Below are 10,619 nucleotides of genomic sequence, written 5' to 3'. Positions count from 1 at the left end.
CAGCTGATGAGAAGTGAGTCCAGGTAGATGAGTCCAGGCAGTGAGACCTGGATTCTAGTGGTGAGAGGTGGAAGTCCTAGGCAAAGTGAATAAGTTGGTCCCTGATCCAAATAGACAATGGGGAGCCACTGAGGAATTCAGAGCTGGAGAGTGACACAAGGACTCTTGTTGTTAAAAGATTAATCAGATCTCAAGTAAAACAAAGTTTCTGCAGGAAGCTACTGCTGAACACTTCATGGACCAGGTGGTTCCCAATTCTCTTGGCTGCCTGCACTTCTCCTGGGCAGTCATGTTGCTCTTATAAAGCTCTTTTGATATTTTCTTTCTCCTGAAGACAGTCAGCCAGTGAGTGTGAGCCATGCATGTTGTGTTTACGCGGCACCCAGCATGACCCATGGAAAATGTTCGGTCAATGTGCATTGGGAGCAAAGGCCTGAAGTTGTCAGAACTGGTGGTTCTGCTCCTTCGCTCTACAGATAGAAACTGGAAATAATACCACGTCCTTCCTTAAGAATGCAGTATGAGCCAGGAGTGGTGTAGTCCCAGCTACTTGGGAGGCTGAGGTGGGAGGATTGCTTGAAGCCAGGAGTTTGAGGCTGCAATGAGCTGTGATTGCTCCACTGCACTCCAGTCTGGGCAACAGAACAAGATCCTGTTTCTCAAAAAAAAAAAAAAAAAAAAAAGAATATGAAATTTTGTATGCTTTGATCTGATCAGTATCTCCCTATACCTGACCCAGCCCCTGGCAACCACCATTCTACCTCTCGACTTTTATGAGTTGGACTTTTTTAGATCTCATATATAAGTGAGATGATGCAGTATTTGTTTTTCTGTATCTGGATTATTTCACTTACCATCATGTTCTCAAATTTCATCCAGGTGGCAAATGACAGAATTTCCTCCTTTTAAAGGCTGAATAGTATTTGACCTGTAATCCCAGCTACTCCAGTGTGGGTGACAGGCTGGATTTTTTTTTTTTTTTTGTATTTATATATTTTTAGTAGAGATGGGGTTATTTTTGCAGCTAATTTTTGTATTTTTAGTAGAGACGGGATTTTGCCATGTTTGCCAGACTGGTCATAAACTCCTGACCTCAGGTGATCCGCCTGCTTCAGCCTTATTTTTTAATTTTTTACTAGAGGCAGGGGTCTTGCTATGTTGTTACTATTTTTAATTGACACATAATAATTGTATATATTTATGGAGTACAGCGATATTTTGATGCATATAAACAATGTATAGTGATCAAATCAGGGTGATTAGCGTATCCATCATCTCAAACATGTATCATTTCTTTGTGTTGAGGACATTCAAAATCTTCTCCTTTAGCCATTTGAAAATATACAATAAATTATTGTTAACTCTAATCACCCCACAGTGCTTTAGAGCAGTAGAACTTATGTTTTTGAGATCTAAGATTTGTGCAGCATGGTGACTATAGTTAATAATATTGTACATTTCAAAATTGCTAAAAGAGTAGATTTTCTTTTTTCTTTTATTTTGAGACAGAGTTTGTCTTGTCACCCAGGCTGGAGTGCAATGGCGCGATCTTGGCTCACTGCGACCTCCATCTCTTGGGTTCAAGTGATTCCCCTGCCTCAGTTTCCTAAGTAGCTGGGATTACCTGTGCCCGCCACCATGCCTGACTATATTTTTTCAATTTTTAAACATTAAATTTTTTTGGTGATATCTAGACTTCTAAAAAGAGTGGATTCTAAATATTCTTATTAGAGAAAAAGTAAGCAGGAGATGTGATATGTTTACTAGCTTGATTTATTCATTCCATAATATAGACATATGTGAAAACACCACATTGTACCTCATAAATATATACAATTATTATTTGTCAATTAAAATGAAATAAAATACTAGTATTCATTAAAATAAAAGTACTGTTATTCATTCAAAAAAGCAGCAATGGGCTGGGCGCAGTGGCTCACGCCTGTAATCCCAGCACTTTGGGAGGCTGAGGCGGGTGGATCACGAGGTCAGGAGTTTGAGACCAGCCTGGTCAATATGGTGAAACCACTTCTCTACTTAAAATACAAAAATTAGCCAGGCGTGGTGGCGCGCCCTTGTAGTCCCAGCTACTCTGGAGGCTGGAGCAGAAGAATCCCTTGAACCCAGGAGGTGGAGGTTGCAGTGAGCCGAGATAGTGCCATTGCACTCCAACCTGGGTGACAGAACGAGACTCCGTCTCAAACAAAAAACAAACAACAACAACAACAACAACAACAAGAAAAACCCCAAAAAGCAAAAAAGACAAAAACAAAACAAAAAACCAGCAATGGCATCTTAGGCCTGAAAGTCAGTGTGGGTGAGGGCTCCCCATCTCCAAGCAGCCCAGATCTCTTGGGTTGTTTTGCAGAAGAGTGAGTGCGTATGTTTCATTGAACATGCTCATGCTTCCTGGGCATCATTTTCCTAAGAGTTCACAGGCTTGGTGGATATGTTCTGCCTTCATACACCATCAAAGAATGGCCATGTATCTAACTTGTTCACGTTCGCCCCCTGGGCACACCCATGAATTCACCTTTGTAGCCACAGCGCTGTTTCTCTGCCTGGAGTCCGTATTTGCATCTATGTCACCAGCCCGTGCTTCTCTCTGAATCTCAGGTCCTGACCTCCGGGCCCCCCTTTACTTTCGTTGGGAGTTACAGAAGTGAGAGCTCATCACAGTGATGAAAGGAGGCGGTGTTGCTCAAAGATCTTTGGCAGCTTTTCATCATTCTGGCCTTCCTTGGGGGGTAAACAATTCATGGGCCAGCGACAAGATGAGACAGCATCTTGTCAGGCAGGATTTTGTTCTCCATAATCTGGGAAGACATCCAAGCACTCCAGGTGTTCCTTCCCTCCCTGAAAGTATGAAAGTTTTGCAAGGCATTGAGCTTGCAATGCAATGGGGAGCCCAGCTGTGCAGCTGTAATTTCTCAAGCAATCTCCAAGAGAATTCTTGATTTTTTTTTACTTCATCTCATTTTTTTATGTTCTTTCTGGGTGTCTATTGCCATGTGCATTCTCAATTAAAAAATTCAAACACGTTTAGTAGTAGCAGTCACACCAGCAGTAGTAGCTGCTGTTGTAGTAGGATGAAAATCTTGATTGCCTTTGCAACTCTTCTTGCAACTCAGCCCTGTGAAGAAGGGGGATTGATTTATCATCAAGGCAAGGAATGCATATCACCCATGTCACTTTTCAAAACAAAATTTACGTACAATATACATGGAAGCTGTCAATCACACAGAATACCTATATTTCGGGTGCGATAGGTATTCTTTTACTGACCTTCACTTATCTGAGTCACAGGATTGAGGGATGCTCTTCATTCACTTACAGCATTTTTTTTTTTTCTTTTTCACAGACAAGGGGTCTTGCTGTGCTGCCCAGGCTGGTCTCGAACTCCTGGGCTTAAGCGATCCTCCCACCTCAGCCTTTCAAAGAGAGCTGGGATTACAAGAGTGAGGACTTAGAGCATTTTAAGCATAGAAATGCGAATCCCGACAACAACTGTGCAACTGCATGGAGAAAACTGAGGTTTAAGAACAGTTACATAACTTGGCTCCCAAGTGTTGCAGCTGGGCTCCGAAGGCAGCTCTCTGGAACTCCCAGGTCTTCTTATTTCCCTTCCTTTATGGCCCAAGGATGGGCTCCATGAAAAAGAAATGAAGGAAATGCTTGGCTACTCTCTGTGACCATCCTGAGATGCTCACATGAGTTTGGCAGAATAAATGAGTTAGTCAAAGCTGCTCTGGGGGAACTGAAGCAGGTTTGATAACAAAGGCAGTTCTGTCTCTCTCACCTTAACCTGCGTGGCTGCACTTCTGCATTCTCTGATGTGGTGCGTCTTTTGACTACTTATGTGTTGCTTCTATCCCTACCAAGTTGCTATCGATGTGTGTGTGTGTGTATGTGTGTGGTGTGAGGGGTGCAGGTGGAAGAGATGCAAATTCAAGTGAGGCATTTTCATTCTGTAGCAAGCAGATAGTTGGAACAGCACGATGATAAAAATGTATCCTTTGAAATCAGACTTTCTGGGTTGGATTCATGACCCTAGCGACTCGAATTCCGAGTTATGTAACCTTTTAGTGGCTGAGTTTCCTTACCTGTAAAGAAGCGGTAGTAATAACCACGTTACTGGAGTGTGGTGAGGGGTTAATATATCTAAAACACTTGGAAGAGTTTCTGTCATCTAGGAAGCATTCTGTTTTACTCCCCAAATACTTATTGACTTCATCCTTTTCTCTCCAACATCCCTGCCTGTGCCCTAGTTGAGATGTCCAATATCTGTGACCTGGGGAGCAGATGTAGACTCCTAATAAATCCCTACTAGCTGGTTGTGTGACCTGGAAAGGCCCCTGCCACACCCCAGGACAACCTCCTCTTTAGTATCCACAAGGAAGTTGTCTCTGGTTAGCCGGCTGGTGTTTTGGAAGCTGTGTGGTGTGTGCGTTGCAGGTCTTTTTCATGATGAAGGTGGAGGAAAGGAGGTGGCCATAACCGATACTATCCATGAGCTGGGCCAAGTCTTCAGGGAGGACCTGGTTCACACCCCATGGGATGAGATGACCTAATAGCAATTAATGATGCCTGTAATCATGGAGGTGTTAGTGAGGCAGGAGATGAAGATAGAGGGATAATTATTGTATATTAGTACCATGAACAAGCAGAAATGGCAATGGTGGTGACTCTTGCAATGAAGAGTCACAAGCATGTTTCTGTGTTCAAGAAAGGGGTGAGGAAAGAGATAGGGAAGAACGACTGAGAGAATCGCAGCAAGTATGTGAAAGGGTGCTTGGGTAGAAGATGATAACTAGAAGAGGAGCTTCAACAGAATTGCCTGTGCCAGGCCCTTTCTACACAGAACGATGAAATGAAAGTCCACTGTTGTCAACAACGTATCAACTGACGGGACATTGTGAATCTAAGGGAATCTATTGATAAGATGTAGAGGCCTTTCTAGAAAGAACCTGAAAGGCCAGAAGTGGAAAATGTCTACGTGAAATCAGATCCCCCAAAGACTGACCTTGAGAAAGTCTCCTTCTCTCCTTCCCTCCCTCTCTCCCTCCCTCTCCCCGTTCCTCCCTTCCTCCCTCCCTCCCTCCCTCCCTTCTTTCCTTCCTTTTTTCCTTCTCTCTTCCTTTCTCTTCTTCTTTCCTTCCTTCCTTTTCTCCCTTCCTTTATCCTTTCTTCCTTTTTTCCTTCTTCCCTTTTCTCTTCCTTCCCTCCTTCCCTCCTTCTTCCTCTCCTTTCCTTCCCTGCCTCCTCCTTCTTCCCTTCCTGCCTCCTCCCTCCCTTCCTTCCTTTTTTCCTTTCTCCTCTCCTTCCTTCCTTCCTTTCTTCTTTCCTTCCTTCTCTCCTTCTCTTTTTCCCTCCTTCCTTCCCTCCCTCATTCCTTGCTTTCTTTCTTCCCTCCTCTCTTCCTCTCTTTTCTTTTCCCTCCTTTCCTCCTTTCTTTCTTTTATTTGTTCTCCTTCCTTCCTTCCTTCTTTCTCTCTCCTCTTCTTGCTTCCTTCTCTCCCTCCTTCCCTCTGTCCCTCTCTCCCTTGCTTCCTTGCTTTCTCCCTCCCTCGTTCCCTCTCTCCTTCTCCTCCCTTCCTCCCTTCCTCTTTTTTTTCTTCCTTCTCTCTCTCCTTTTCTTCCCTCCTTCCTGCTAACATCTATTGTCTTCCTACTATGCCCAGGCATGGCAGATATAGTAGAAAAAATTAGATATGGTCCATGCTGTCATGGACCTTAAGTTTACTGGAGGGAGACAATCATTAGCAAAACAGTCACACGAATGAATATGTATTTGGAAGCTGAGATAAGTACATGCAAGGAGAGAAGCCGGTTCTTTGAGAACATAAAGAGACCTGCCACAGCTCCATTACTAAGACTTCCCTGAGGAGGAGACATGCTTGAGTGACCATTTTCTGGGCAAAGGTGTGGTACCAAGGGGGAGTGAGAAAGAGTGGCCCAGGTATAGAACAAACATGAACGAAATTCCTATAGCTGGAGAGGAGACCACTGGGAAGGGTGATGGAGGAATGGCCCCCCAATTTTTTTTTCTTTCACTCTGTTGCCCAGGCTGGAGTGCAGTGGTGCAATCTTGGCTCACTGCAATCTCCGCCTCCTAGATTTAAACGATTCTCGTGCCTCAGCCTCCTGAGTAGCTGGGATTACAGGTGCCCACCATGACTCCGGGCTAATTTTTTTTTTTTTATTTTTGTATTTTTAGTAAGACAGAGTTTTGCCATGTTGGCCAGGCTGGTTTCGAGCTCCTGGCCTCAAGTGATCCATCCACCTTGGTCTCCTAAAGTGCTGGGAGATTACAGGTGTGAGTCACCAAGCCCAGGGGATGGTCCAAGATTTGAGTGGAGAAAGAGAGGCAGGAGCCAGCTCTGCAGGCTTCTGTCCTCAAGCAAGTCTTTTCTCCAAACAGAATGGATTCGAACTTCCCCACACTGACCTCGAATCACTACAGGTGGTAGTGTCAGAACCGAGGGAGGTAAGTACATCCAAGACTGCTCGAGAAGACTTTCCTCAATTTATAAGGCTTCGATTAGGCCAGGTACTTTGCAAGTGCCCCAGAGTGGGGAAACCTCTTTAAGAATCTGTGGATAAAGGCTGGGTACCCGAGATTGCTGTCTGATAGTACGAGAGTCCTTGAGTCTTCAAGTATGCTGATGCATTGCGGAATTTTTCATCAATGAGAATGAGATTTCTGTTGGAAGAACGTGACTTTCCAGCAAGGAGGATGTGCAGAAAAAGAGGGGTCCCAAATGAAATGAATATGAAGTAGAAAAGGCATCCAGATGACATTCAAAGAGGAATCTGATTTGCGACATTGAGCCCCTAGCCACCTCTCCAGCCTCATCCACCACCATCTTAAAGATACCTTCAACTGCCGGGCGTGGTGGCTCAAGCCTGTAATCCCAGCACTTTGGGAGGCTGAGGCGGGCGGATCACGAGGTTAGGAGATCGAGACCATCCTGGCTAACACGGTGAAACCCCGTCTCTACTAAAAAATACAAAAAACTGGCCGGGCGAGGTGGCGGGCGTCTGTAGTCCCAGCTACTCGGGAGGCTGAGGCAGGAGAATGGCGTAAACCCGGGAGGTGGAGCTTGCAGTGAGCTGAGATCTGGCCACTGCACCCCAGCCTGGGCGACAGAGCGAGACTCCGTCTCAAAAAAAGAAAAAAAAAAAAAAAAAAGATATCTTCAACTTCCCAAACCCAGCACATGCTTTCCCTCCTGCCCCAGGACCGTTGCACAGGTTGCGATGCTTTCCTGGCTCTTCCTCACTCTCTCTTTTTTACCTGACTGATGTCCATTCATACTTCAGATGTCAGCTTTAATGTCAGCTTTCTTAGGAACTTCCCTGACCTGCTTTCACTTCCACTGGGGAAGATCTCCTTCATTTTATGCATCAGTCACACCTGGCCGTCTTCCTTTTGATCCTTTTTATTTTTATTTTTTTTTTGAGATGGAGTCTTGGTCTGTCGCCCAGGCTGGAGTGCAGTGGTGTGATCTCGGCTCACTGCAGCCTCTGCCTCCCGGGTTCCAGTGATTCTACCACGTCTGTCTCCTGAGTAGCTGGGACTACAGGCATGTGCCACCATGCCTGGCTAATTTTTGTATTTTTAGTAGAGACAGGGTTTCACCATATTGGCCAGGCTGGTCTCGAACTATTGACCTCATGATTCACCCACCTCGGCCTCCCAAAGTGCTGGGATTACAGGCATGAGCCACCGCGCCCAGCCCTCCTTTGATCCTTTTAATGACTCAGGTCAATTTATCCCCTCTGTTGATGGAGCACTCACTCACTGTGTGCTAGGCGCTATAGTGAGCACTTTAAGGAACATTATCTCATTTAATTCTGACATCTCTGCAAGATAAGAATCTTTATTATGACCGTTATATATCAGGGAAACTGAGGCACAGAGAGTTTAAATAGTTTGGCCAGGGTCTCTCAGTTAATAATCACCCGCATCACAATTTGAACCGAAAGCTGACTCCAGAATCCACCCTGTGCAATACTTCCTGCAGCATAGAGGAAGGAGGGGTGAGGCTGGACAAGTATGCAGGGGCTTCTCAGAGCAAGATGGCTCTGCTTTTCCTAGCCCCTTCTGACACTCAGAACTTACCCTGTAAAACAGGGATCATTGGCCAGGTGAGGTGGCTCATGCCTGTAATCCCAGCACTTTGGGAGGTCGAAGCAGGCAGATCACGAGGTCAGGAGTTCAAGACCAGCGTGACCAACATGGTGAAACCCCGTCTCTACTAAAAATACAAAAATTAGCTGGACGTGGTGGCACATGCCTGTAGTCCCAGCTACTCAGGAGACTGAAGCAGGAGAATCGCTTGAACCTGGGAGGCAGAGGTTACAGTGAGCCGAGATCGCGCCACTGCACTCAGCCTGACAACAGAGTGAGACTCCGTCTCAAACAAACAAAAAACAGGGATCATTAAACCCCCTTTTGGGTCTTACCAAACAGAGATACAATGCTTTGCAAGGACATATGGTTAAGTCAGTAGATGACTCCAGTGATGAACTGGGGAAGCTGGGAGGAGAGAACTGCTTAGTGGTCCATGGTTATGCCTCTGGAGGTGGGGAGACAAAGGGGACCCTGGACTTCTACTAACACAATGTGGAAACTGAAAGAAATAATCCTCACCTCCACCCCATATATTACTTATACGTTTGGTAGTCTTATAGAATATAAGTAACTGGGCCGGGCGCAGTGGTTAATCCCAGCACTTTGGGAGGCCAAGGCAGGTGGGTCACCTGGGGTCAGGAGTTTGAGACCAGCCTGGCCAACATGGCGAAACCCTGTATCTACTAAAAATACAAAAAATAGCTGGGTGTGGTGGTGGGCACCTGTAATCCTAGCTACTTGGGAGGCTGAGGCAGGAGAACCACTTGAATTTGGGAGGCAGAGGTTGCATGAGGTGAAATCGTGCCACTGCACTCCAGTCTGGGTGACAGAGTGAGATTCTGTCTCAAAACAAAACAAAACAACCCACTGTTTTAGTCCTTTGTGAGGCTCCCTGGAAAATTATAGCCCATGCTTGATTGCTTCTGTGCCAGGGAACTCACTACCTTGCAAAGCATGGCCTCCATGGTTAGAAGCAATAAGGTCTTTCTTAGAGTGAAATAAGAAGCGACTGGTGATGGGCACAGGGTCTCCTTTTTGGGGAGATGTAAATACCTTGGAACTAGATAGAGGCGCTGGTTGCACAACAATTGTGAATTCATGCCACTGACTTTAAGATGGCTCATTTTATGTGAATGTCATTTTGATAAACAAAAAGAACATAAACCATGTGTGGAGACCTCCCCACATGTCAGGCCCTGAACTAAATGAAAAACCCCGTTGTCTTAATGGATCCTCCCAGCAACTTGATGAGAGAGGTACTTTTATCATCCAGTTTTATTTTATTTTTCAGTTTATTTTGTTTTATGTATTTATTTATTTTTTGAGATGGAGTCTTGCTCTGTCACCCAGGATCGAGTGCAGTGGTGCAGTCTCCACTCACTGTAACCTCCGCCTACCAGGTTCAAATGATCGTCCTACCTCAGCCTCCTGGGTAGCTGAGATTACAGGTGCCGGCCACCACACCCAGCTACTTTTGTATTTTTATTAGAGATGGGGTTTCACTATATTAGTCAGGCTGGTCTCAAACTCCTGACCTCAGGTGATCCACCTGCCTCGGCCTCCCAAAGAGCTGGGATTACAGGCTCACTGAGCCACCACACCCAGCCCATTCACAGTTTTATAGGTCACGAAAACAGAGGGTCAGAGAGGTTGAGCAAGTTGCCCGAGGTAACACAGCTCTAAAGGGTCAAGCCTAGGTCTGCATCTCTCCCACAGTGGATACTGTACTGCTTGCTTCCTATGTCAGTTTCTCACCTTCCAGGAAAATTAGAAAGATAATAAGGAAGACAGCAAAGCATGGTGAACTGGATGATTACAAAGGGAACTTTCCAGGTCTAAAGTGGAAAATTAAATAAGACAATGCACACAGTAACACTCTGCAAACTTTATCTGTTTATTTGTTCATGTATTCACTTAAATATTTACCTAATGTCGGCCGGGAGCAGTGGCTCACACCTGTAATTCCAGCACTTTGGGAGGCCTAGGCGGGCGGATCACCTGATGTCAGGAGTTCGAGACCAGCTTAACCAACATGGCGAAACCCCGTCTCTAACAAAAACGTAAAAATTAGCTCGGTGTGGTGGTGCGCGCCTGTAATCCCAGCTGTTCTGGAGGCTGAGGCAGGAGAATCGCTTGAACCCAGGAGGCAGAGGTTTCAGTGAGCGGAGATCGCGCCATTGCACTCCAGCCTGGGCAACAAGACTGAAAATATGTCTCAAAAAATAAAAAATAAAAGAATTAAATAAGTAAAATAAATATAAGAATGAGAGGAGTGTGCCCAATATTTTAAGGGGAAGTTGTAGGGTCAAATTTTGGGTTTTATGGGCCTGAGGCACATTTACCTTTGTGAGTTCCTTCTTCCATCAAAAATAAATAAATAGATAAAACTTTATTGATGTAGCTTATATGAGGTACCTGGAATAGTCAAAGGCATATACAGAAGGTGGTATCTGTGGTATCAGTGGTTGCCAGGGGTTGGGGG

This window comes from Mandrillus leucophaeus, unplaced genomic scaffold (genome assembly GCF_000951045.1).
Source record: "Mandrillus leucophaeus isolate KB7577 unplaced genomic scaffold, Mleu.le_1.0 Scaffold215, whole genome shotgun sequence".
Classification (NCBI taxonomy): Eukaryota; Metazoa; Chordata; class Mammalia; order Primates; family Cercopithecidae; genus Mandrillus; species Mandrillus leucophaeus.
This window is presented reverse-complemented; position numbering follows the sequence as displayed.